At 41.6% G+C, this 27196-nt stretch overlaps 1 long non-coding RNA gene across 1 annotated transcript in view; it reads left to right on the top strand.

Moving 5' to 3' along the window:
* The first annotated feature begins 957 nt into the window (after positions 1-957).
* The window catches only part of LOC117884991, a 50214-nt gene continuing 23975 nt past the window's right edge, over positions 958-27196 (top strand). The window contains exon 1 of the long non-coding RNA XR_004647692.1: positions 958-1081. This is a non-coding gene — a long non-coding RNA (uncharacterized LOC117884991). The remainder of the gene's footprint in view (positions 1082-27196) is intronic.

Raw genomic sequence — 27196 nt, 5'->3', positions numbered from 1 at the left:
GTGTTGTAAATAGTTTTTATCGTGTCGGCAGTATAAATCATGACCCTGTCCTTCAGCTAAAATGTTTTGAATTTTCTTTTTAAAACTAAGGCCTGTTAGTGTCATGTGGGTATATCAGTGTGGCATGTTATATCATGAGAAAAACGTGACACATTTTTTCTGCACAACAAATAAAATGATTCAATCCTTCTTTTGGTAGATTAGATACAGGGTTAGTAAGAGCCAAATTCTGACTTTGAATTGCTCCTTTATTGTAGATATTTCTAAGGCAACTGTCAGAGCACTCATGCAGTACTCGGGCCATGGATATCAATGTGACGTGAATGGGAACTTTATCGTGACTGAGGGTACATCAGCCTATGCAGCCAGATGTAGAGCTTTATTGTGAAGCCCCAAAGTAGCATCTGTGAGTCTGCTGGCCCATGGAAGTACTGCAGGTCTCTCAGACTGTGTATGTGGAGGCTGCTCCTGATTCAGATGGGGAAGATGTCCCTTGTTTAAGGCCACATAATGATATATCTGTGACCTCTTATCCTTTCCCAGGTGTAGTCACTGGGCATCACCCATCCCAGTTTTACACGTTGTAACTCAATCAAATTCACTAAAGTTACTCTTCATTTACACTAATATAAGCAAGGTCACAACCAGGTCTATAAACTCTATGTATCTTGATCAAGCCGCTTGGGCTCTTGGAATCTATATGCGATGGCATATTCTGGCTAATAGAGTCTAATGTATATTGAAACTGCTTGGGACAGAGACTATACCTTCAAAGTCTGTGCAATGCTTACTTTTGGCATTCCACAACTAGTTGTTATATTTGGGGATGTATTTGAAAGGTATGGGGCCAAGCAGGTTCTCATGGTCTAGCAGCACCCTTCTGAATATGAGATAAATGATTATGTGGCCTGAAGAATATCATCTCACACTTCTGCCTACTGGGAAAGAAAATATGTTCCTGGCAGGAGTCCAGACTTGCAGAGATCAGGCTTCTCATGACTGAAGACTGACGGTGCGGATGGAGTCTCTCTTCACACAGATCATTGATGCGGGGAGGAAAACAAAGTTCTGCCCAACCCAGGTATGTTTTACTATCAGAATAGTTTTTGCTAGAAGCTGCTTCTCACTGTCTGAGAGGGGGAAAGAGGGAAAGAGAGAGTGTTTGAGGGGCTGGGAAGGGTTAAGCCGGCCCTAAATCTGTAGTAACTCCTATGAGCTGGGTATCCCCAGTGTGGGCTGTAGGGACAGATAAAACATAAGCAGTGGAATATGGGTGGCAGGAATATTTACATGATTTATCCTTTCACCCATCCCCATTGTTCCATAGCTCCACTCACAGGTTGCCCTGGAATCTGTGACCTTTCAGAGTTTCCACAGTTCAAAAGGCCATCAATGCATTGTACTATGCTCCTAAGTTCTAACACAAGTGCAATAATTTAGCAAACACTGTTTTGTGGGCACTCTCCCCATGCCAAAAACTATCTGAATAACAGACATTACAAAATGTACTTAACATGACTAGTATACTATAATAGTAGCAGCAAAGGAGAGAGAAAACTATGTCCAATAACTCTATTAGTTACACCTGGTTCTTTAATAATCCACTATTTATTTTTATTTTATTTATTTGAATTACAGTAGTACATAAAGGCCCCAATGGAGATCAGGGTCTCATTATACAGAGCACTATAGACAGATACAGTGATAATCCTTGTCCTGGAGAATTTACTATCTAAACAGACAAAACAGACAAAGGAGTTATTGTTTTGTTACACAAATGGGAAACTGAGGAAGGGCTAGATTAGGTCACACAGGAAGTCTTTGGTAGAGCAGGGTACTAAATCCATATCTTCTGAGTCTGAATCCAGTGCCTTAACCACAACACTTTCCTCTCTTAAAAATAACTGATTTTCTACAGAATAAAATTTTTGAAGTCAGACTTCAGTGACAAATAACAAAATGTAAATATATTTAATGGATATTTACTCTTATTTTATGGATAGACTCTTCTCCCAGTACTGTTGTAATACAATTATTTCCCATTAAGTCAGAACTTCCATCTTTCATTTATATTTCCATCTAATAAAAACAAGATTGGCTGAAACTGTGGTAGATCTTCAGTTTCAGACTGATGAATATGAACAATGTAAAGTATAGGAAAATATTCCAGGCTGTAGTATCTATAGATTATACCTTAAGAAAAACTAAGCACGATGTTTTACTGGTAGAACTGTTGATCTATTCATGTTGAGCTCAAAGGGGAATGGAGTACTTTCAGCTTCCATAGCCAGCATCTCTCAGGAGGTGCTTCTCATTTTAAAGCATCATGCCTAGGATTAGCTAAAATTTGATGAGTCAAAATTTTAAACTCAGTGGTGATACCTGAAACAAAATCTCTCATTTTCGAGCTTTACTGATGATGGAGCTAAGAGAGAGCCTCACAAGCTGAGGTCTTTCTGTTGAGCTCAATAAATATTGAGTTAAAGAGTCAAAGATGCAGGGTCTACTTTACAGCACTTACATTCATCACGTTTACACATTTGTGTTTCCTTTCAGCTGTGACTGTCAGATGAATTATGACAAGTGTTGCCATTTAAATGCAAACTTTGCTGAATTTATTCAAGTTTGTCTCTTTGGTGCAATGCTCAGAGCAAAGATTTGCGTGGGATAAATGTTTTTCATTGCACTTGCATTATGATGTTTGCTTCAGTGGAATTCCTTTCTTTTTTGAAACAAGAAGAAGGTAGAAGATTGTCAATTTAAATTCAAGCTATAAACCTACTTTCTTCTCTTAGATAAAGTTAGTAAATGTCTATCTGCTGAGAGGAGGAAAAATACTTTTTTCTAGTCTTACAGTTTCAAAAGTTCTATTTCTTTAAACAAGACTTGTCTGATAAATTCATGTATTTTAAACAAGGTACTTTGTAAGTCTATAAGAGCTTCTATTTCCAGCTCAGTTGTTGTTTGTTATTGGATGTTGTGGGAACTCTCTAAGCATTCTTGATATCTAGAGATTTAAACATGGTCTGGAGGGGGAACAAACAACAAACACATAAAAACAAAAAAAGCTTCCTGTAGCTCAGGTGCCCTGACTGACCTTTCCAATTTCTCATTTATTTTGCATACATTATTTCGCTAACCCCATAAGAGAAGTTAGCGGTAGAAGTCTAAAATCTACTCAGGAAAGAAGGCGTTTGTTCTGGAAAACAAACCATGAAGTGGCATGTACCACTGTAGAATGGTCACATTCTAACAGAGACACTCCAGATTTATGTCAGAGTAACCGAGGGCAGAATTTGACCTAGTGTTCTACTCAAATTCCCTTGAAATTCTCAAAATATTCATTTAACTCCTGTTCCTCACCACAGTAGAGCTGTATTTGTGCAGAGTCCCCTTCATTCTTCTAGAGTCAGTTACCTAGCTAAATTGTTCAAATCTCTGTTCCAAGGTTGCCTTGTTTTTCTTCCAGATCAACTCTGGCAAAATGCCTTTGATACACCCTTTAATGGGAAATGCTTGAACAGAACTCTTCACCACATATGACCATAAGAAATTATTTTCAAATAGCAAATGATCTAGAGCAGATATTTCAGAACCTTAAGTATCACTAAGGAGGATTTTTACCCTCATACAACCTTTAATAGCTTTTTGCATTTATTTTGCATATAGGCTCTGCAAAATTGGGTGGATATAGTAGGTAGGTGAGGTTTTGACCTTCCTCTGAAGTATAAAATATTAGCTACTGAAAGAGTCATGATAGTATATGAATCATAGAAATACTTTTTGGAGTTATTTGGGGTCATCAGAAAATCTGTTCTAGGTGGGTCTACATTCAGAAAGCTCAACCCAGTTAATACAAGCTAAAAAAAAAAATTCTCATTTAGTTTCAAATAGGTGGGTGAGGGATGTAGAAATGAGTCATGTAGGATCATGTAAAGCTTGTCTCAGGGAGAGATGTTTGCAAAAGGATGGCTCTGGGTACATCAGGCTTGTAAGAAGCCCATTTTGTATGATTCTGGAGTGTTTACAAAAAATCAGTTCTTGTATAAAAATAACCAAAGGAGAAATTGGTGGGGGGGACATATCCCCTACCATATTTTTTAGATCCATTATATTCTTACTGTAGGAACCGGTCCAAAAATGCAAGAAAATCTTTGCTGTAAGTTACGGACTCCTATATCCCTTTCTTAAGCCTTTACACCATTATATCATTGATTGTTGGGTAAAGTTGGTGTTGGAAAAGTCTGTTCAGTTTGGTGGGACTGGGTCATGCAAAGCCTGTAGTGGATGGCTTGGGAAGGAAGGAAGGCAATCTCTATTGTGTGGCTTCCCCCCAATGAAAGTTTGTTTTGGTGGCTTCATTTATTGAAGAGACAATTTCAGAAGCTTTTTGTTATGTATAAAGTAGATTCCACATCCAGCAGCTTCAGCTTATAGAAAGTCTACACTTCAGATTGTTCTACATCTTACAAAGCCTGTTCTGCATGGTTCTGAAGTAGGAAGGCCTGTTCTAGGTCCAGTAGACTTCCCCGTGCACGTGTTAGGTTTGCAAATGCCAAGTGCTTAAGCACTAGGTGTGAAACAATTAAACCTCTTAGAACCATAAATTTGAATTCCAGCAACATCCACCTAAGTCCTTCATCCTTCTGAAGTAGATAGTCTTCCATGCACTTTACTATGTGAGCATTTTTTTGAATGACACCTTAGTAGATGAGGTCTGAGCTGCTCCATGTGGACATTGTATATCACATGTCAAGGATAAGATGATAAATAATAGTGTTTGTGTGAGTGCATTTATGTATGTATGTAACTAATATTTATAATTAAAATACATTTTAAATCAATAAAAATAATGCATTATTTAAACAGTCACATGGTATTTTTCATAAGGTAGGGTGTGTTGACCAAAAACGTCCCAGCCTACGCTGTTCTGCCCTTTTCTGTTCTGTTATGCTGTGGGCTAGTTGGCTGCTATCTTATTCTCCAGACATAGCTGACTTTCATTCGTGCGGTATGTACGTAGGACCAGTCCTGTAACTGAATCTGAGCAGGTTGAAGTTAATTGTGTTCTAGGCAGACACAATGGTCCAGCTACACAAATTCAATTGCATGAAGTAATAGGAGGTCTTTTAAGGTGATTTTTTTTGTCATAAATTATGTTAACCCTGTAGCAACTGGTCTAATAATCCCACCAAAACTTGCTGTATTATTATATTCTATACACAGAAAGCAGGTCCTAGATCTTTCATGGTCACAGACTCTGTTGTGGGGATAATTCTAGCATTAGTGAAGTCCTGGAAAGCTGATTCTAAGTAACTTCATACAGTGTTAGAGGCTGTGAAAAATATTCTTGTAAACATGGATATTGGTTTAGTTAGGTTTTTAATATGTCCCTAAAGTAACAAACCAAGAAAACAGTTCTAAGAAATGACGTATGAGATTATAAAAAGGTAAAAATAGCATATCAGTGCAGAAATCCTCTGAAGTGTTTATAAAAGCTATATCTAGGCATATTAATAGATTCACTTTATCCAGCAGTTGATTTAATTGTCTGTTTAATGGCAGAGATATAGCTAGTAGAGCCATGCAGACTTTTAACTCCAGTACACACAGTTGTTCATACTTACTCCCTCCTATTTGCACATTTCACTGCTCCATATTATATTTTAGCAACCAAGTAAGTGTTTTGAAAATTGTATAGTGAGTAAACTGTGTATAAAGATTTTGTATAATTTATATAGGAGGATTGGAAGTTTGTTTACCATTTGCCTGCAAAACTTATATAAAAGATAGCCTTACTCAGGGTGTACAACTGTAAGAGTTTTCTGAAACAGCTTTTGTGTTGTAACATGTTTGAGAAACACTTTTGCTGTGTTCAAGATAAATGCTTGATTTGGTATCTCATTCTAAATCAGACATGCATACTGGTGTTGTGGGGGAAAAAACAAAACCATTCTGTACATGATAATATAACCTAGCCTAGTGGATATCCCCCTCCCAATATTCCTTCTACCCTATCCAGAGCTGTGCCAGGTAGCCACCTCCCACTTTGGGGGCATTAAAACCCAGGAGGTGCCTTTCCTCCGCTCCCAGACCCTCCTCCCTCCCAAACATGTGGCCTTTGGGGGAAAACCACAGAGAGGAACCAGCCAGGGACTCCAACCAGTAGGAGCAGCTGCAGAAGCAGCCAAAGCATTCAGAGAGCTTTCTACAGTTTTGTCAGGACTTTTATCTGACTTGTGCTGATTGGCTGTTTGCTCTATTTCTCTTCCCTCCTTCCCCTTCCTCACAGCCTCCACATGTCAGCTGAACTCTACATGTGCTCTGTCCCACTCACCCCCTTCCCTTCAGTATCCCCTCTGCCTTCACTCTTCTTCCCATTTTGCTTATCTCCCCCATCCAAATGTGGAACTGACCTTGCCATCACATTGTTCACTCTGATGGTGTGTTCTACTCCTTCCCCCACTCTCTCTGTCTTGTCTAGGGAGATGGTCAGATCTCTGGGGCAGGGACTGTCTACTACTCTGTTTGTACAGGGCCCTGGGGCACTACCATAATATAATCACAAGCAGGCAAAAATGTCAGTGAAGTCAAGGGGGAAGGGCTGGTATTTTAGGCGTGGTTCCTCCAGCTGTTAGACACTGAATAAGCCTGAGCATGGCCCCTGTGACAGAAAATAGCACATGGACGTGAGATCATAGAATATCAGAGTTGGAAGGAACCTCAGGAGGTTATCTAGTCCAACCCCCTGCTCAAAGCAAGACCAATCCCCAGACAGATTTTTACCCCAGTTCCCTAAATAGCCCCCTCAAGGATTGAACTCACAACCCTGGGTTTAGCAGGCCAATGCTCAAACCACTGAGCTATCCCTCCTGCCATGGATCTGCTTCTTGTTGTTGTTCGTTATTTGTATTGCCCTAGCACTTGGGAGCCCCAGTCATAGACCAGGACCCCACGGTGGTAGGCACTGTACAAACACAGAACAAAAAGATGATCTTTGCCCAATGCAGCTTACCATCTATGTTTAAAAAGAGACCATAAATGGCAGGACTAGAGATGGGCTGAACCAAAACCCCAAATCCAAACCACCTGAATTTTGGAAATTTGAATTCAGAACAGATATGCTTGCCTCTCTGCTAACTCTAGAATGGGCTCAACCAGGATGCTCCCAGATCCAGCTCCACCTCCCTAAATTTGGAGAAGCTTGGATATGGAATCCTAAAATTAAAGCTTATTTAAGTTAAACTGAACAATGACAGTACATCAAGTAATGGCAATAATTTAAAATGTACAATGAAGCAAGCAAATGGCTTTTGAGACTTGCAGATAATACAGTTTAGTCTAGGGGAAGTGGCTGTTCTGCTTACATTTGAGTAATCTGTGCTTTTTTTTATTGCTATAAAGTAAAATTACCAAATATAGAAGTATTAAAAGGAGAATGCTCTGTGTTTCAAAGTTAGGGTGTAGTCTCACCTTGTTGTACTGGAATTTATGCTCATAAACTGATAACACACCCCTTCAACTCCTGTTCACAGAAAAAGCACAGACTAAAATGGAATAATGGGCAAGGAGAGATCGAAAGATAAAACGTTAATTGGGAAAGAAGAGAAATAAATAAGAGACTATTGAACTGAATTGGAAGTATATGACGGTAAATGACTCACTATAGGATTTCTTCCCCCAGGAAACAAACAAAACCACAGTATGTTTCACATCTGAAGGATACTTCCACCGTCTTTATTTAAGGGACATGGATAATTGAAACAAAGCTGAAAGATACAACATTGACGTGTAGAGGAGTGATCCACTGCAGAATGAAATGTCCTAAATATGACACTTTTTTGAAACATGTCATCGTCTTCATGATCTAAACATTCATGCAAAGTTATCATCTATGTAAAACAGTGGTGAAGATACTTTCTAGAAGACTTACTGGTTAGGTATAAGTGCTTTATCCTACATCTCACAAGGAATTACCTTCCCACATCAGATTAGTGGTCTATCTAGACCACTAGCATTGAGTCTCTGATAGTTGTGAGTCCCAGATATTTCAGAGAAAAGTACAAAAAAACTCATTGTCTGGGTACACGGCAAGAAGGACAGGAGACACTTGTTATGGATTTTAAACAGGCCACAACTTTATTATATAGAAGTCTGGGACTACCCGGCAGATAAAGTGTACAGTGCAGGCAAATCCATGCTTATTCAAATAAATTCTCTGGGGCTTCCACCAGCCCCCCTTTGTTTCCATCCAGGTCCCCCAGCCAACCCATGGCTTGGACCTTATCATCCACCAGCCTGGTAAGAAGGTTAAGGTGGGCTATGAGAACAGGGCAGGGTAGAGGGGGTTGGCTCCCTGCCGTACCAATCAGAGGAGTCCCCAACCCCCACCCACATTCTGTTCCTTTATCCAGTACCTCCTTTTAAGTCCTTTACCAGGCCATTTATCTGGTCACTGGCTGCCTTCCCTATGGAGTACCTGCACTGAACATCCGCCCAACCTTACAAAATAAATTGCGACATATGGCCTACCACCTTTTCTTCTCACCAGAAAAGGTCCTTCCTCACACCTGCTGTGGGGAAGGTGAAAAAACCTCACTCCACCGAAGCCAGATCTGGTGGTATGGGAAAAATTCCTTCCCAGCCCCCCTTTGAGAGGAGTGACTAGCATAATGCCCACAGCAGGCTCTAACCTAGCCTGCCATTCACCTCCACAAGGGGAGGGAGGGTGGGTGCTGGCTTCCTCCCTGTGTGGAACAAAGAGACTTTCCCCACCCAGGTTTTGTACCTTTATGCCTTTCACATTCCTGGGAGAGGAGGGGGGAGTCTGCTGCAAAGCTGACCACTGAGCACCCCCCCCCTTTTTTTTTTTTTAAACAGCAATTCCTGACCTCCTCCTTCCCACCCCTTCCCCTAAAGCAGAGCTGTCCTTCCTGGGTAAGTGCCAGACAAACTCTGCCCCACCTTAGTTGTGGTGCAGTCAGTATAGGTCAGCTATAGAGTAATCAATCTGTAGGCAAAGTTTCTTCCTAACCCCCATCAGTAAGGGGTTGGTTTATAATCTAAAGTAAGTTGGTTTATTCTCTTCTAAATTTTTTTTTTTAAATCCTGTCTAGTGGAACTTTGACTGCTCTTATTATTCATATTAATGTGCAATCTGTGTTTTGAATATTGTTAAGCTCCTGACCTCAGTGATTTCTAGTGGCAATGAGTTCCATATATTTGTTATGAACTGTGGGGAAAAAATCCTTTAATCAGTTTAAAATTTTTTGCATTTTCATGTAATTGAATGCCTCCTTGTTCATGTATTATGAGAAAAGTATAAATAGTAGTTCCCTGTTTACCTTCCAGTTCCAGTGTTTTCATCTCACTTGGTACAAAGATAGCATGCACCAGAAGATTGCAGCTAAATGCACTTGGCATACTTTTCATCATAGATTTCCTTCCTGATTGCTTATTAACTCACATTTGTTGCCACTGTTTTGTTGCTTTTCTTGATCCATTTGTGTAGGTCACTCTGAAAGTTAGTGTGAAGATGAATATTTATGCAGGGTAGCCACTCTCAGGAATACAACTTTTCCAACTTAGTTTGAAAACATATGCAACTTCACTGAGTTAACAGAGCCAATAGGCATGGCTTGCCAATCTTAATGATGGCCGAAGTATTGCAGTATTTAAAAAACGTTGTTACATATAAGCCAGATAACAAAGATGGAAGTTCCCTATTCTGCTATTTCCTTCCATCATAAAGATGATGTTGATTTTCCAGAGTATGCATTGAGAAAGACTGACACTTGATGGTAACTGTGGAATACAAATTATTACTGAAGTGTGAGTAGCACCCAGAACAACCAGTAAGGATGCATTATGCAAATGAACTCAACCAGTTCTGAGATGAGCATAATTACCTCTTATATCACAGTCCCTCTTTGCAACTCTTGTTTAGTTTTTATAGTTTCACTCAGGCTGCTCTATACACCACAGACTCAGAAGCAGTGGACAAATCTGGAGGTGGAGTAGCAATTTTAGTCCCATCTGGAGTCAAAACCAGGAGGTACTCACTCAAAACAAAATCCTTCAAGTGTGTCCACATAATCTGAGACACCAGAGACCAGGCTAATTTGAAAGTACTGCTAATCTATAGACCCCCCCAGACATCTTGGTTTCCCTGAGGGGCTGACTGAGACACTGTCTGATATGGTGATGAAGTTCACAAAGCTCATTGTCTGGGAAGACTTCAGTGTCCAGGCACTGAAAACAGGTCTCACAGCAAAGCACAAAACTACCTTAAAATTTCTCACGTTCAGTCTCTGGATGCACAGATGAAACAAAAGGCCATACCTCGAGCCTTTATCTTTGGATGATACATGGGCATAAGGAGTACAAAGACCTCCTCATTGGTTTGATGACTTACTCCTTTCGGTGAAAATCAGAACTCTCCTTGTCACATGGCAAGAACTGTGTCTGACTTCCCCCAAAAAACTCATATAAGCAGCCAAATCCCCAAACTTCCTTAAAGAAACCTCTCTCTAATCAGGAGGCCAGAGTGTAGAATCATTAGTGAAGTTGTGATCATGGAGATAGGTGTGGTCAGTGGAGTGCAAGGGGAGTGTTTTGGTGCTAGGTGTCTGGCCTCAAAATGCTCTGTCACCTGGCTGCCCACATGCATCTCCATGGTTCTTGGATTAACTGTGACAGAAACAGCATAGGGAAAAAAGATTCCAAGATGGCAAACCTTTAGATTACACAGAGACTCTGGCACAAGGAATTATTGAAAAACCTGTGCCACTTCGGTGCAGGATGGAAAGAGATTGTACCACTCCTTTACCATAGAGGTAGAAAAGTCACACACTGCAGATCTCTTCCAGACAGTAAACTGAAGCTGTCTCCACTCAACCCTAGAAACCAGCACTTCAAGCTGCAAAGAACTCTCGCCTTATTTCACAAAGATGGCCTCTTGGGACAGGAACAGCAACCTGAAGAGAGAGCTAAACACACGCTACCCTCTCGCCAAGAATTTGACTCATTGACACTCAACCACTAATTCTGGAAGCATTAAAGGCAGTCAGGGTTAGCACCTGCTACTGTAATCCCTGCCATTCCTGGCTAGTAAAAGAGTTAAAAATATTTGGGATCCCCAACAGAGAAGTAAACCACCTTCTTGGAAGAGGCAAAACTACCCCCAAATCCAAAGCTTGCAACAAGGTTTAGTATTACACTTCTACTAAAGAAGCCATCAGTCAGTGCTAAAATCCTCAAAGTACCACTCACTGTCTAACCCCACTTTTCTAAGCAAGCTGATTCAGAAGTAACCGGCCTGGTCCACACTAACCCCCCACTTCGGACTAAGGTACGCAAATTCAGCTACGTTAATAACGTAGCTGAATTCGAAGTACCTTAGTCCGAACTTACCGTGGGTCCAGACGTGGCAGGCAGGCTCCCCCGTCAATGCTGCGTACTCCTCTCGCGGAGCTGGAGTACTGGCGTCGACGGCAAGCACTTCCGGGATCGATTTATCGCGTCTAGACAAGACGCGATAAATCGATCCCAGAAGATCGATCGCTTACATCCGGACCAGGAAGTAAGTATAGACGTAAGAAATCTTCAGCATCTCCTATCAATGGCTAGCATTCTGGATCCTCGTCGGTAGCAGGCCAATGCGCAGGACACAGATAGCACTTGTTGAATGGATTGATAACTTCTTGTCCATGGACATGGGATATACATCGATACTTGTCCTGCTGGTTCCCTCTGCAGTGTTGGCTGAGTGGTTGATCACCAAATACTTCTGTCCCACCTCCAAGAAGCTGCCGGGATTAACAGAAATTACTTGAAGTAGTGCAGGTGTTTTTCCTCTCATCGAATTTACAGGCTCATCAGTGAGTAACGACTTCACCACTTCTCAGAAGTTAGCTCAAGACTGTGGAACTCTTTACCACAAGAAGATAGAATGGCTATTAATTTCATCACTTTTAGAGCTAAATGCCATCATTTTATTTATTTATTTAAAACCCTACAGTCAAAACAAACCAATAAGTCCTCCCAATTCAAGGAGGAACGGGAGAGTGAGTGAGAGAGAGAGAGAATCTTTTAATTTATTAAGATGCTCAGATACAACAGTGACAGAAGCAGAATAAAAACCTACCTAGGAGGTTGCTCATTCCCTAGAGAGAGTGAAGGACCCTCTCTTTTGTGCTGAAGAGATGTTGGTTGAACTATGAGGTGTAATTATTATGCCATTGCTATTCAAAGCCAAGCAGGATACAGAGTGGTCCAGGTATGTAAAAGCATGACTAGGGACTATCTGGGAAAATATCTGTGTTTAGTGAGTTGTCAGGTTGAGTACATAAGAAATTCATATCCCCCAAAGTGTGAGTCATCTTTTCAGTTTATTGATACACCCCCTTGAATACACACATTGTGTCCCATGGAGCAATTACCACCCACTGATAATACTGTGTGGAGGAGAACAGGGGTAATTTTAAACTTGGGCTGCTTTACTTTCCTCACTACTTGTTTCATCTCCTTGCATTTCTTTTGCAGGGGAGCATACTGAAAAGGAATCTTGGTCCTGACCATGTGTAGATAGTACAAAATAATAATTAAATAAATCACCTGGTGAGCATAAAGCTTGCATTGAAGAGCATGAAAATATTACAAAGCTCCATTTTGGCCCTGTAATACTGCCGGGAAAAAAACCTTGTTTACATGTAGGCTGTAACTTCCTATCACCTGGAATTCCAGCAAAATATGTGTGGTAAATTTTCAGACATTTTTCTAATGACTTGGCTCATCAATTTATGTTAAACCGAGTGTCTTCCTGTTCCCAAACATATGGACATTTAAGCATTGCCTCACCTTCCAAAACCAGTCAGAGAGGGTAAAACTCTATTTGAAGTGAACATGGGTGATTCACGTTTCTTTATTCTCATTGAAATGGGGTTACTATTTACTGTGTACCCCCTCATAGTCAGAAGTGTCTCTGCCCTGCCCTACCTTTGCTCCCCCTCTTTGGGACTCCTAAGGAACAACCCAGAGTGTTTCTCAAGATCACCACCAGCCACTGCCTGGGGATGACTTACTGAAAGCAGTTCAAAATTGTCCTTAATGCGCCACATGTAAAGTCCATCATAGCAACACAATACAGTAGTTCTTACTGCACTTATTCTGCCCTAGACTGCTATTCATGGAGCCACCAATCTCGTACTTCCCTGCAGAAGCTCAGTCTTCTGGCTTTGTCTTTCTGTCCTGAGGGAAAAGGCAGCATATATACTGCGCTCCTTTGGAGAACTTCCACCCCGAATTGGTTGTGGGAGAGGGGAGCTCTAACCAACCCTACACTACAGAGCTTCTGGTCCTGGACCCTTCAGACCAGGATACTGTACCTTTCCCATCCAACTACTATTTCCTGGGATCACTTCCTGCTACAAGGCCTATCTTTATTCCATTGTCCTTGGAATGGGGTCTTCTGGCCTCCCTTAGTCTTAAAGGGCCAGTATACCCCATTACACTCCCAAATGCATATTCTTCCCCAAAAAATTTGGCTGCAAGTTCTTATTTTTAGATATCAGGACTTTCAGACTAGAATGACACCATAAATGAGGGTTTTACCCTTTCCCTCCAAAAACCCAGTAAATCCTCTCTTGACTAGAAACTACAAAGGTAAACTATTAACTAAATTTTAAGGTATCTCATAACATCATAATTAATGCATCTAGACACAAATGATGTCCCAAATTACTGCCCTTTACTTTCAGTAATCAGCCTTAGCTATGTTTCCGCAAGCATTGTGCATAACATTAAAAACTACTATACAGTTAACTAATGTTCTCTTTAGCATTTTCTCAAAGAATAATTGACATGCATGCACAATCAATGCTGTCCATACTAACTTAAACTTAGCTGCTTCAGCTCTCATTAATTCAACAATTGCATGAAAACTGCTATATTCTTGCGGTGAAAAATGTAATAAATGAAATATAATTCCATATTGAACACTGTTGTAAGATTATGTAAAATAAACTAGGATTTGTGTTTATTTATTTATTTTTAAAAGTTGGTCCCAAAAGAGCTGAATATACTACAAAATCATCAATGAACCTCATAGGATTTCTCTTTTAATCTGACTATTTAACAGCAGTTTGTTGTGAAATTTGAATTATACTCCTTGATTTTAATGGTTAATCTGTTTAAAAAACTACACAAGCTTAATTGTGACATACGAAAGCCCTTATTTAGGGTACATTTCTAATTTGATTGCTGTCTGCCCTGCTGTGTAAATAGTCTCTTGGGTAAGGATTTTTAAGAGTATGTGTTCTCCTTTACATTTCACTGTATAACAATTCCTCTTTACACAGTCCTGCCATCCTCTAAGCAAGGCAAGAGCAGACAATAGATACATACTAATGGAGCTGTGTATTTACCATCTGTAAGAGCAGCTGCTCTCCTGCATCTGTACAATATGTTGGAACTGAGAGCTTCACTAATCTGCATAATAAGGAGAAGGCTTATCCCACTCTAGCTAATAATCACAAGCAATCGATGCACTTCATTCCCTCACTGTGGAACACAACAAAGTTTCAATATGTTTACCATATCCTCCAGATATACAGAGGTCAAGCAAAAGAGTGGACTGTTTGTTCTGCCTCAAGCTAAAAGTCACATTCCATATCTTCTAAGCTATTTCGTAATACCACCAAAACCAGAGTTTTGTATTCTTTTTGTATGTAACTTAAATATAAAATAAGAAGTCCCAGGAAATAGATTAAAAATTCACTATATACAATCAAGGATGCTTTTGGGCTGTCTAAAATGTTTAGTGTTTCATCGCTGTAAAAAGTCCCCCCTCCCTCCCTGCAGTACAAACGTTAAAGTAAAATTTTAGTTATTTTAAAATCCATTATAATGCAAATAGAAAGGTGATGCTGATTAATTTCTTGTCGTGTTAATTCATTACAGAAAAACACTTGTGGAACATTGAACAAATGTCCCATTTCTAGCTATCATGCATATATGTGGGGAAATTAATATACACAGCCATTTTTAAACTGGAGGTTTTTGTCAACAAGCATGATTCCCTTATAGGCAGAACTAACTCTTACAATATATTACACTGAGGAGCAGCAGAATGAGAGAGAAAAAATTGGCAGACGGTAGAGTGATGAGCAGCATTTATTTTCATTTCATTTATGATACCAGCATGATATGTATATCTTATTTCTACCAATATCTTGCAGGAAGCAATACTGGCAGTAACAAAAACAATGAGGACAATTTTTATATATATATATATATAAAAAACATTTGAAGGCATAAAAAAATCTGTATTCTTGCTTAAAAATAAAACACTCACTTAAAATAAAAGTTGTTCACATAGATGCATAGTTTTTAAGGCCAGAACAGATCTTTGTGATCATCTAGTCTGACCTCCTGTGTAACACAGGGGATAGATTCTTAGAGCAGATCTTTTAGAACAACATCCAATCTTGACTGAAAACTGGTCAGTGATGAAGAATCCACCACGACCTTTGACAAATTGCTCCTATGGTTAATTACTCTCACTGTAAAAAATTTGTGCCTTATTTCTAATTTGAATTTGTCTAGGTTCAATTTCCGGCCATTGGGTCATCTTATATCTTTGTCTGCTAGATTCTAGAGCCCATTATTAAATATTTGTTCCCTATGTAGGTATTTATAAACTGTAATCAAGTCACCCCTTAACCTTCTCTTTTTAAGCTGAATAGATTGAGCTCTTTGGGTCTATCACAATAAGTAGGCTTGGAAGGATTAGATTTAGTTGGTAAATGTCGGTAAACATCAATTCTACCACATACACAAACCAAGACAAATATTTAATTGATAATAATCAAAATTTACAGATAGGCAAAGTAAGAAAAATGCTGCTTGAGAACATTTAGAGTCAAAATTCAGTGATTTAGACTATTGAATTATGCTTGTTACAAATGGACTAGCAAATGAATAGTAAAAGCAGGTATAATTTCTTGATTTAAGGGTATTTACTTTGTATACTTTGACATGTGATGTTGACCATGTGCATTTCAACAGTTTATAAAGCTTTCACTTTTTGCCTCTCAATGTCTATCATTAAATAATTGTCTGACTTCCCCCTGCCCATAATTTTCTGCAGGCATGAAAATATAAGTTGATAAACATCTAAAAAAATGCTTAAAATAAACATCAATATTATCCATCAAAGTTCTAAAAGAAATGACACCTCTACCCTGATATAACACTGTCCTCGGGAGCCAAAAAATCTTACCGCGTTATAGGTGACACCACATTATATCGAACTTGCTTTGATCCGCCGGAGTGCGCAGCTCTCCCCGCCCCCCAGAGCACTGCTTTACCGCGTTATATCCGAATTCATGTTATATTGGGTCGCGTTATATCGGGGTAGAGATGTACAGTAAAATTCTGCCAACCTAACTATAAAATATGTTTTGTAATCCTTTAATTGTTCTTGGGGCTCTTCTCTGAACCTTCTCCAATTTATCAACATCTTCTTGAATGGTGGGCACCAGGACTGTACGTAATATTCCAGCAGCAGTCGCACAAGTGCCAAATATAAAAGGAAAATAACTTCTTTACCACTTGAAGATTCCCCTGTTTATGCATCCAAGAATCGCATTAGCCCTTTTGGCCACAGCATCAAACTCACAGCTCATGTTCAGCTGATTATCTGCGTGACCCCCATATTTTTTTTTCGAAGTCACTGCTTCCCAGGATAGAGACCCTCATTGTGTAAGTAGGGCCTTCATTTTTTTTATTCCTATATGTATACATTTACATATAGCCATACTAAAACACATACTGTTTGCTTGTGTCCAGCTTACCAAGCAATCCAAATTGAGTTGTATCAGTGATCTGTTCTCTTCATTATTTACCTCTTCCCTGATTTTTGTGTCATCAACAAACTTTTTCAGATGTTTTCTTCCAGGTCATAGATAAAGATGTTAAATAACATAGGATCAAGAACGGATCCCTTCAGGATCCCACTAGCAACCCACCAGCCTGACAATGATTCCCTGTTTATAATTACATTTTAAAACCTATTCATTTGAAACTTTTTAATCTGTTTAATGTGAGCCATGTTAAAATAAAATAAATAAAATATCATGTAGTACCAAGTCAAATTCCTTACAGTAGTTAAAGGAAATAGTGTTGATGTTATATACTTAATCAACAAAACTTCTTGTCCTTAACTTTGTGAGTCATAGATTTCTCCATGTCTCTTTGCTTCCCTTATCAATTTTCTACAATTCCTATCAACTTTGCCTTTCATCCATTTTTTATATATTTTTATTTATTTTTTATAGCTATCTTCACTTCTTCTCTAAACCAGCTTGTTTTTTTTTTTTTTTTTTAACCAATATGGCCTTCCTTGATTTGTGGGATTGTGGCTTTGGGGACATCTAGGAAAGTGTCCTTAAGCAATTCTTAATTACCACTCACACTTTTCTAACTAAATTCTTCCTCAGAGCTGGTTTGGCTCATAATTGTTTTCAGCTTTGTGAAATTAGTCCTTTAAAGGACAACATGTGTGCGTGTGTGTGCGTGTGTGTGTATCTATCTATATATCTATATCTTGTTACACATTATACATGTGATCAAGTCATGATCACTTGTACCTAAGTTACCATTAATTTTTAGTTCTGTTATCAGTTCCTTTTTATCAGTCAAGACGAGGTCTAATATAGAATTCCCCCATGATGGATGCAACACGTTGAGCAAGAAAATTGTCATCTCTAATATTTAGAAATTCCAAGAATGTTTTAGTACTGGCAGCATGAGACCTCCAGCACAGGTCATTCAAATTGAAGTCCCCCAAGATCACACAGCTTCCCCCCACACACACATTGTAGGTAGATACATAAGGAGCTGGACATCCCGTTCCTGAGTGTGATTTGGTGGTCTGTAGCAGAAAACAACTAATCTAATCCTTTACTGTTAGAACATTGATCCATAAACATTTAAGATAATTTTCTTCCGAGTTATCAGTGACTTGGATACAGGTAATGCCATTTTTGACATAAATATCACTGCACCTACACTTTTGCCTTTTTGATCCTTCCTAAATAGATTATAACCATTGAGTTGATTCCTTCTGAATCAGTTGCAGTTAAATATGTTTTCTAATATTAATGAGAATTTAGCCTAGACTACATATAATGGAAATACTATTTTAAAGCAAAATTGAATCAGATTACATTTACAATGTTGAACTATATATGCAGTCACTATAAACATAGTTAATATGTATCTCATTTCTAATGGCAACACTATTTTCATAATGCAGCTCTAATCAATGAAATGCAGGGAAATGGGTCATCATTAATGCATGAAAACGGGGATCGAGTACTGTAGAAAGAATTGTTTTAAAAAGTATCTTGCTCAGCAATAGTTTCTACTTTTAATCATTTTGCCAACTTAAAACCTCATCTTCTAATGTGGGATGAAAGAAACTTTATTAAGAGGAATTCCTTGCTGCTAAAATCAATATTTCGGAACAGATACAGCAGCACAAGGACTACAATCCTGACAACTCTGGGAAATTACATTAGTCAGTGTTTCAGAAAAGTCTTATGCTGTGTCAAGGAAAACCAAAATAGCTCACTTGTTCCCACCCATCTTGCTGACCTGCCCCCCACTGCAATGCAATTAAATAGAGAGCAGTGCACCAGATGAGATTACTGGACCATTTCCACTTTCCCATCTTTAAAGCTGTATGCTCCTGCATGTCAAAAACTACACATTCTATTTAAAATAATTACTAGAGAACTGTTGGAACTGAAAAACCTCAAAGGAGAGTACTCCTGGAGTATCCTTAAAAACATAGGGAAATGTCCAGCACCTATAGAAATTGACCTCCAGTTTCTGCATGGATTCTCATCAAACATGATCTCTCATTACAGAAAAATTCCCCAGGACCAAGAAGAGATTAAATCCACACATATAAGGAACAGAGGCAAAAAGAGTGATGACACTTACCCGTCCTCCTTCCATCCTACTGTTCATTACACTCACATTGTTGCATCTTGTCTTAAATTAGATCAGTGATTCTCAAACCTTTTCCATACTGGGATCCTTGCAATCCCACTCCCTATCTGGCCAGGATCTAGCACGTTTACTCCCATTTAGCAAAATGGGAAGGACAGGTTGGTCATGACACGTTGAAATCTGTTCATGACCGCCAGGAGGTTACAGGTCCTGGGCTGAGTTGGATAATCGGCTCTTGGCGACAGGGAGTGTGTTTGTACAATGGGATCAAGGCCTGTGGGTGCTACTGCAATACAAATAATAAATCAGAACATTAATGATGAGATGAAAAAATGCTTCTGAACTGTGCTGTGAACTTTCTCTCACATGCTCTCAGGTTTTCAGCTTAGCTCTAAACCAAATGAGTGGCACACGTTTTGTTCCTCAAATGGAGTAACTGGATATAATTAGCAGGGCTCCTCTATCTGTAACAGTACAAAGACATGGTACTACTGTAAGTAATGAGAAAGAGGGTAGGGCATGCTTAAAGAAGGTACTAGAAATAAGGTAGGGCATGTATTTAAAACAGTACTAAGTGGGTTGGTTAAAGAAGTGCCCGAATGTAAACACATCTATCTTCCTATGTCAACAAAATTCTGTGCAAAGCCCACATCTGAGGAACCTCACACAAAGGCCTCTTTGGAGTGGCATTCTGCCACAGCAAACCTCCTAGGAAGGTGATACGCCAGGTGAACTACTTGTTCTTGCATCCTCCCAGCTGGCCTGATGTCCAGTTTGGGCCCTCCACTCACACTGCAGTTCTTTCAAGGACAGTGCATCCCATTTATTTCTGGAGTGATGAGGCCAGTAGAATTACATCAGGATGAATGTCCAGAAGAACTGGAAGATTCCTCTACCCCCAATAGAGTTTTTGTTTGGAAAATCTAGAAGCTACTAGCCCACCATGCTGACATTCATGTGAAAGCTGGGACAATGCAATTAATTCACCTGGTCTGAGAAAAGCATAGGAAAGTTGTTTTCATGCATCCATTTGTTCTTTCATTACATGTTGCATTACATGCTGCAGCATGGCACTTGTTGAAGATACTGAATAAGTGGCACTAGACATGTCCATGAGATCATTGCCGACTTTCCAAGTAACTAGTTCACATTGGCTTAGGGTGTTCAATATTTGGCAAGTGGATTTCAATGGGTCCTGGTGAGAATAGTCTCTCGGGCTCAGCCCTCCTCCTTGGGCCCTGTGGGTCTCAGTTGTGGGAGCGCCTGTCATTTATGTGAGCTTGTCTCTTTATGAGCACCTCCCTGTACCTGAGCCACGATGTCCTTTTTATCAGACCCGGGTGCTTGTTGCTCAATTAACTGCCCTGGATGGGTTCCTTAAATTACCTGGTCACAGGTAGCTTGGACCCAGATTCCCCTAAAAGGGGCCAGTAACCTGTGACACGCAGGGGCTGCTCTAGCTTTTTTGCCGCCCCAAGCATGGCAGGCAGGCTGCCTTCGGCGGCACACCTGTGGGAGGTCTGCTGGTAACGTGGATTCGGCGGCATGCCTGCGGGAGGTCCGCCGGTCCCGCGGCTTCGGCATACCCGTCGCCGAATTGCTGCTGAATCCGCAGGACCGGCGGACCTCCCGCAAGCAAGCCACCGAAGGCTGCCTGACTGCCGCCCTCTCAGGGACTGGCAGGGTGCCCCCCGCGGCTTGCTGCCCCAGGCACGCGCTTGGAGCACTGGTGCCTGGAGCCACTGCTGGTGATAGAGTTCAAGCAATGTAGAAAGCAGGGTGTGTATGGTTACCGATGATTTTGTCATCAGGCCCCCCGCAGCTGGCACTGAGCAGAGACCCAGCAGTCACTGCCTCCCCTCGTGGCCATACCTGAGACAGCAGCTCGGGGCAAACCTACGGCCAGGGGCTTGCCTCCTGCACAGGAAGTAATGAGCTGGGGTGCTTGCATCCCTGCCTAGTGGGGGAGCCTCTGCTGGAGCCCCAGTGCTGTAGATTGAAGGGGAGGTCCTGTCACTTCCCTAAGCCCCAGGTCTCAGGCAGGGCAGCAGCAGGGATGGGGGTGGGGGTTGCCACCCAGATGCCAAGACTTTCCATGAGAAGCAAGTGTTGGGAACTAGGGCCTGCAGCAGAGCCAGTCCCTGGGCCACCTAACGAGATCAGCTGGCCTGTAGTAGGCTGCCTGATTGGCCACACAGCCTGACTGGTGAAAAGAGGCAGCAGACCAGCTCTTAAGCCCAGCAGCAGCTGTAGTTGAGTGGCTGCTCAAAGCATTCACCCACAGCTGTGAGAGCTCCTATGCTTGTTCCCAGTCCTGCTCCCACCCTATTCCTGCCCCAGACCCAGCTCTGCCCCTGCCTTGTCTCACTCCAAGTAACCCAACACTGACCCTTGGCTCCGATCCCTGACTCCAGCTCTGGCTCTTGGGTCTGGCCTTTGGCTCTGGCTCTGACCCTAGGCTCCTATTCCTGGCTATTGACTCCTGCTCCAACCACAAGGCATGACTGCCCACATCCCGCTGTCTGACAGCAAGGGTGATGGGGACTCAAAGAGCTGCACAGTACCTGCCCCTGTGTTCTGTGGGCTGCACCCGCCCTAGCACTGAGAGCATGGGCTCGGCATGTCCCAGTGCTTCCTTCCCTCCCTGCAGCCACCCAAACCTCCCTAGGGCTAGCTTTGCTCTCTGTGAGCCATATGCCAAGCTGGGCTGTACCCGCAAGGCATCCCACACACCACCAGTTTCTCTGCCTCATGACTGGGGTCCCTTCCTTAAGAAAATTCTGGTTGCACCTCTGCTTGGGAGTAAGCTACACTACAAACTGCTGCTGAAACTCCAACAGTAGATTGACTGCAGAGTTAACAACAAACAAAAATCAAACCACCATTTAACACTTACGTCGTAGCGGCAGATTCAGCAAACTGAACAATTGTCCAGGTGGTTTAATAACGTATAGAGTAAAAATTTCAAAAGTGCTTAAGTGACTTAGGGGTCTCAGTTCCATTTGACTTTCACTTGGGAAAGTCGCTTGGATAGTTTTGAAAATTTTACTCATAAACTACAGTCTGATCACTGGTCCACGTATCTCTGCTGTGAGCATGGCATAGAATCATGGGACTGGAAGGGACCTTAAGTTCCCTGCACTCATGGCAGGACTAAGTATTATCTAGACCATTCCTGACAGGTGTTTGTCTAACCTGCTCTTAAAAATCTCCAATGATGGAGATTTCACAACTTCCCCAGGCAATTTATTCCAGTGCTTAACCACCCTGACAGTTAGGAAGTTTCTCCTAATGTCCAACCTAAACCTCTCTTGCTGCAATTTAAGTCCATTGCTTCTTGTCCTATCCTCAGAGGTTAAGAAGAACAATTCTTCTCCCTTCTCCTTGTAACAACCTTTTATGTACTTGAAAACTGTTGTCATGTCCCCTCTCGGTCTTCTCTTTTCCAGACTAAACAAACTCAATTTTTAAAATCTTCCTTCATAGATCATGTTTTGTAGATCTTTAATCATTTTTGTCACTCTTCTCTGGTCTTTCTCCAATTTGTCCACATTTTTCCTGAAACGTGACACCCACAACGTGACAATACTCCAGTAGAGGCCTAATCAACGCGGAGTAGAGCAGAAGAATTACTTCTTGTGTCTTGCTTACAACACTCCTGCTAATACATCCCAGAATGATGTTCACTTTTTTTTTGCAACAGTGCTACACTGTTGACTCATATTTAGCTTGTGGTCCTCTATGACCCCCAGATCTCTTTCCGCAGTACTCCTTCCTAGGCAGTCATTTCCCATTTTGTATGTGTGCAACTGATTGTTCCTTCCTAAGTGGAGTACTTTGCATTTGTCCTTATTGAATTTCATCCTATTGACTTCAGACAATTTCTCCAGATCATTTTGAATTATAATTCTATCCTCCAAAGCACTTGCAACCCCTTCCAGCTTGCTTTACTTCATGCATTGCTCTTCACTGCATGGTTTTATAAAGTTGCCAGATAATCATTGCTTAGGAAAATGTGCAAGGAGGATCATGATAAAGGGATATGACATTTGCCATTTTTTCTTATGACTAGTAAATTACAAGGCCCAAATCACCATATGATCTAGGCACTAACATAGGAAATAAAGGGCATTTTAAAAAAAGTCCAGAATGAAACTTCAAAGGAGAAACTACTTGACAGTCATTTCCCCACTTGCTGGGATGGCCAGAGGCAGGAGGCCTGGCGCTAAGCTGTGGAAGAGATACCTCTGAGGACAGAACTCAAGACCAGCAGGGTAACTGTTGTGGTGTTGTTTTCAATTTTGATTTGCTGTATTAGGAAAATGAAAGGAATAAAAGCCTGGCCAGAAGGACCTGGAGACTGAAGACTGGACAGAAGGGCCTATGAGACTGTTTGTTTGGTGTTAATGTAATGCGAGAGTTCTGAGAAGGGGAAAAATTGTTAGCAGGGAACCACAGAGGCAAATGGGGGTGCATGGAAGGCAGCCAACCCTACTATATGAATTTTACAACTTCGTTCCATCAAGGAGGGAAGTGGAAACTGAAGGGATGCCATTACAAGAGGGATGGAGGACACTGTCCGCTTACTCACAGAACTGCAACAATCGAGTCAGGCCCTACTCCTATAACTTTTGCAAAGGCAACAGAAGTAGCAGAGAGATACAGTTTGCCAGCTAGCAGCAGTGGCAGGGGTCTCAATGCCAACAAAAGGAGCAGTTTCTGCAGTAGCTAGAGACTTTTACAGGACTAATACAGGGCAGGCCTGGCCTGGGCAAAATGGGGGCCCTGAGGATGACATTGATGCCTTTCTCTGCATCTTTGAGCAGGTATCCCATGCTGTGGGCCAGGAAGACTCCACTTGGGCAGCCAGAACGGTGCCATTTTTCACTGGCGAGGCTCAAGCTGCTTCTGGAGCTTTGAGTGACTCGCAGGCAAAACTCAGAGTCATACCCCAAATTGAAAGCAGCCATTTTAGACAGATTAGGACTGATGCCAGAAGCATACCAGCATGAATTCTGCATCGAGCCATTTCCGCAGGGTGCATGATCCCACGTGGTAGACCAGAGGTTGTGGAATCTGGCTGAATGGGGTCTGAGTCCAGAGATGAACTCTCTGGGGAAAATCATGGACTTCATTGTTCTAGAACAATTCTTGTAAGTCCTGCCTGTGGGAGCTCAAACCCAGTTAGAGTGGTTTTGGCTGGGGAAGGCAGAGGTCCGCTTGGAAGCGGAGGGAACCGAGCTGTTGGAGCAATGGGCCAGATCAGGACCACCCAATTTTGGGGGAAGGCCAGTAGCAGGGATACCCCGACCAGGAGAAGCCCACAGAGGGAAGAAGTTAAAACTAGCCCAGGACATGGGGCCTCAGAAGAATGATCAACAGCTCATCTATCCTGGCCAATTGGTAAAAACTCCATAAGGAATGATAGAGAGACCCCAGTAGTGTGTTTTTGTTGTGGGAAAGCAGAACGCATTCAGAGGAACCACCTGTTATGGAATGTGACTTTACAGAGTATTATTTCAGCCACATGGGTAGCCTGGGGTTGTCTACTAAGAGTCTGTCCCCTCTGAGGAGGAAGAAGAGCCCCTACAAGGTATGTTTCTCATGTGCTGCTGGCAGACCAGGTGCCAGCTCATGCCAAGGCCCTTAGGCCTCACTGAACACTGACAAGTGCATATCTGGAAACCAGTCTGGCTCACCTTTGTGCTAGTATTGTTAAAATAGGTATTAGATTTATACACATGTTTAGTATTTAGACTTTGTGAAATGCTTGTAAGTTGCTGCATGCATTAATCTCAGTTATATCTTCTGTACTCCATGTTATAAGGTTATATTGCATGTTTGCTTTGTAAACCTCTGTAATTGTATAAGTTATCAAACAGGAAAGGAGCATTAATTAATGTAAAATGCTGACTTCTTACAGAAAGTAAGAAGAAGGCCCATTAAAACCAAAGGAGCCATTTTAGAACATCAGAGGACAAAAGACTTTGTTGATTACTCCTCCCTACACCCAAGAAGAGGAGATGTGTAGGTGGACTCATCCCATCAGTTTGAATTCTGGGGGAAGGAAATAAAAATCCCTGACAAGAAAGATCTGGTTCTCTGTGCTGCTTGGACTTTGGGATGGCTAAGCATAAGCAAGGGATCCCAGTGCTTGGCCTGGGTTAGCCCTAAGGACTTATGGAGCTTGCTTATTATAGAAGCTTTTACCACCTTCTGGAACCTAACACTGTAACTCATTTGTGTGTGTATGTTTACCTGCTTTAACTTTGTAAATAAGTCTCATTTCTTGTTCTTAGTTAATAAATCTTTAGATAGTTTATTATAGGATTCACTACAAGTGTTGTCTTTGGTGTCGGATCTAGAGTGCAATTGACCTGTGGTAAGTGGCCAGTCCTTTGAGACTGAGAGTAACCTGAATATTGTTGTGATTTTTGGTGTAAGGGACAATATATCACAAAGACAGTCTTACCTGGGTGGTAAGATAGACTGGAGTTCCCAAGGGGGACTGTCTGTGACTCCATGTTAAGGCTGTTATAGTGCTAGAGTTCAACATACTTGGTTGGTGAAATACTCACAACCCATTTGGGGTTTGTGCCCTGGTTTGTAACAGCCTGTCCTGAAGTTGGTACCCAGGCTCATGAGCCACCCCAGACAGCTTGACATTGGGATGGAAGGTCATAAGTGGAGTACTTGCTCTTTTGAAGACTGGAACCACAGGGAAGTTGGACATTGGTCTGAGGAGTACAAGAAAGGGAACGGATCTTGCCAAAAATGGGACATGTTCACCAGGAGAGCCTGGCAAATGTTGGTGTTATGTATAGTTTGTTAGTAGACTTTATGAACTCCATGTATCTGAAAAGAGGCAGCAAGAGTAAGGGGTTCTGGCCCACTCTATAGATACAGAAGAGAGTTTAGACCAGAAAGCCAGATCACCCAGGGAAAGAAGTTGAGACAGACAGACAGTGTTAGGTCCCAGACAGAGAGGAGTCCTGGGAAGCAAGTGCGGGACCAGGGACAGTGGAACCCAAACTGTGCTCCAGGGGTGGTTGTTGGGACCCAAGCAATGTCCTATGGGGAGGTGATGGGCACCTAAAGGGTGGGTCTTGAGGAAACAAGGGAAGTGTGGATAGCTCAAGCGCCTTCTCAGGGAACATGGGAGCAGTTAGTTGAGAAACATCAGGCAACCCTACAGGAAAGGAGCTGGAGTCTCTGAAAGCCCCATTCTTGCATTCATATGGCCAGTGACACTGGTAAATTGTGAGTAGGTGGGTGGGAAGTATCTCCTCAAGTAGAACTTGCCCTGGGGTGGGTGATGTTTTAGGGGAGGAGTGTAAGGAGGGCTTACTTGTAAGGACTGGAAGGCTGAGGGCTGGCCAGCCCTGATTATGAAAGAGCCACAGCTGGTTCCACTATGAGAGCAGCAGGAAGTTGCAATGAAGAGGAAGCTGCTAGTCAGGGAGGGTCGTGAGAATTGCTGGGGTTGCCAAAGGCAGGAGGCCTGGCGGTAAGCTGTGAATCAGCAAGGTAACCGTTCTGCTGTTGTTGTCAGTTTTGGTTTGTTGTGTTAGGGAAATGAAAAAGTCTAAAGAAGGACCTGGAGGCTGTTTATTTGGTGAGTGTGTGGAGAGCCCTGAAGAGGGGAGGAATTGTTAGGAGGGCACTGCAGAGGCAGCTCTGGCCATGAGGGGACCCTGCTACACTCATCTAGGAAAGGGCCCGGAGTGGCACTATATTTCACATTTAGAGAAGCTGGGAAATTTACACTGACCCAACTACTGGACACAATGAAATATTTGTAAATGGCAGGAGGAGCGGGGAAAGTCTGGGTATCTTATGCCTGCTTCAGAAGGATAATTTGTAAGAATATTCCTAGTAATGGAACTCTAATTATTCCCTCATCTAGGCTGAAATCCTGACCCTACTAACATCAATGAGAGTTTGGCCATTGTTTAGAATGGGGCTGGGATTTCATGTCCAGAGAATAATATTTTTAATGAGCATCACCCAAATGTTTCACAACGAGAGTATTTTATAGGTCTGGACTTAAGAAATCTATGCAAAATTAGAGCAACCTCACTGCATTCAGATATAACCTAATTGATTGAGAGACTTTAAAGATATTATATCTGATGCTTTTAAAAGGAATATAGTGAACTTCATCACCAAACACAAATTA

The sequence above is a fragment of the Trachemys scripta genome, chromosome 11 (assembly GCF_013100865.1).
Source record: "Trachemys scripta elegans isolate TJP31775 chromosome 11, CAS_Tse_1.0, whole genome shotgun sequence".
In the NCBI taxonomy this organism is placed as follows: domain Eukaryota; kingdom Metazoa; phylum Chordata; order Testudines; family Emydidae; genus Trachemys; species Trachemys scripta.
The sequence above is the reverse complement of the archived record's forward strand: the minus strand, read 5'-3'. Positions and strand labels throughout refer to the sequence as shown.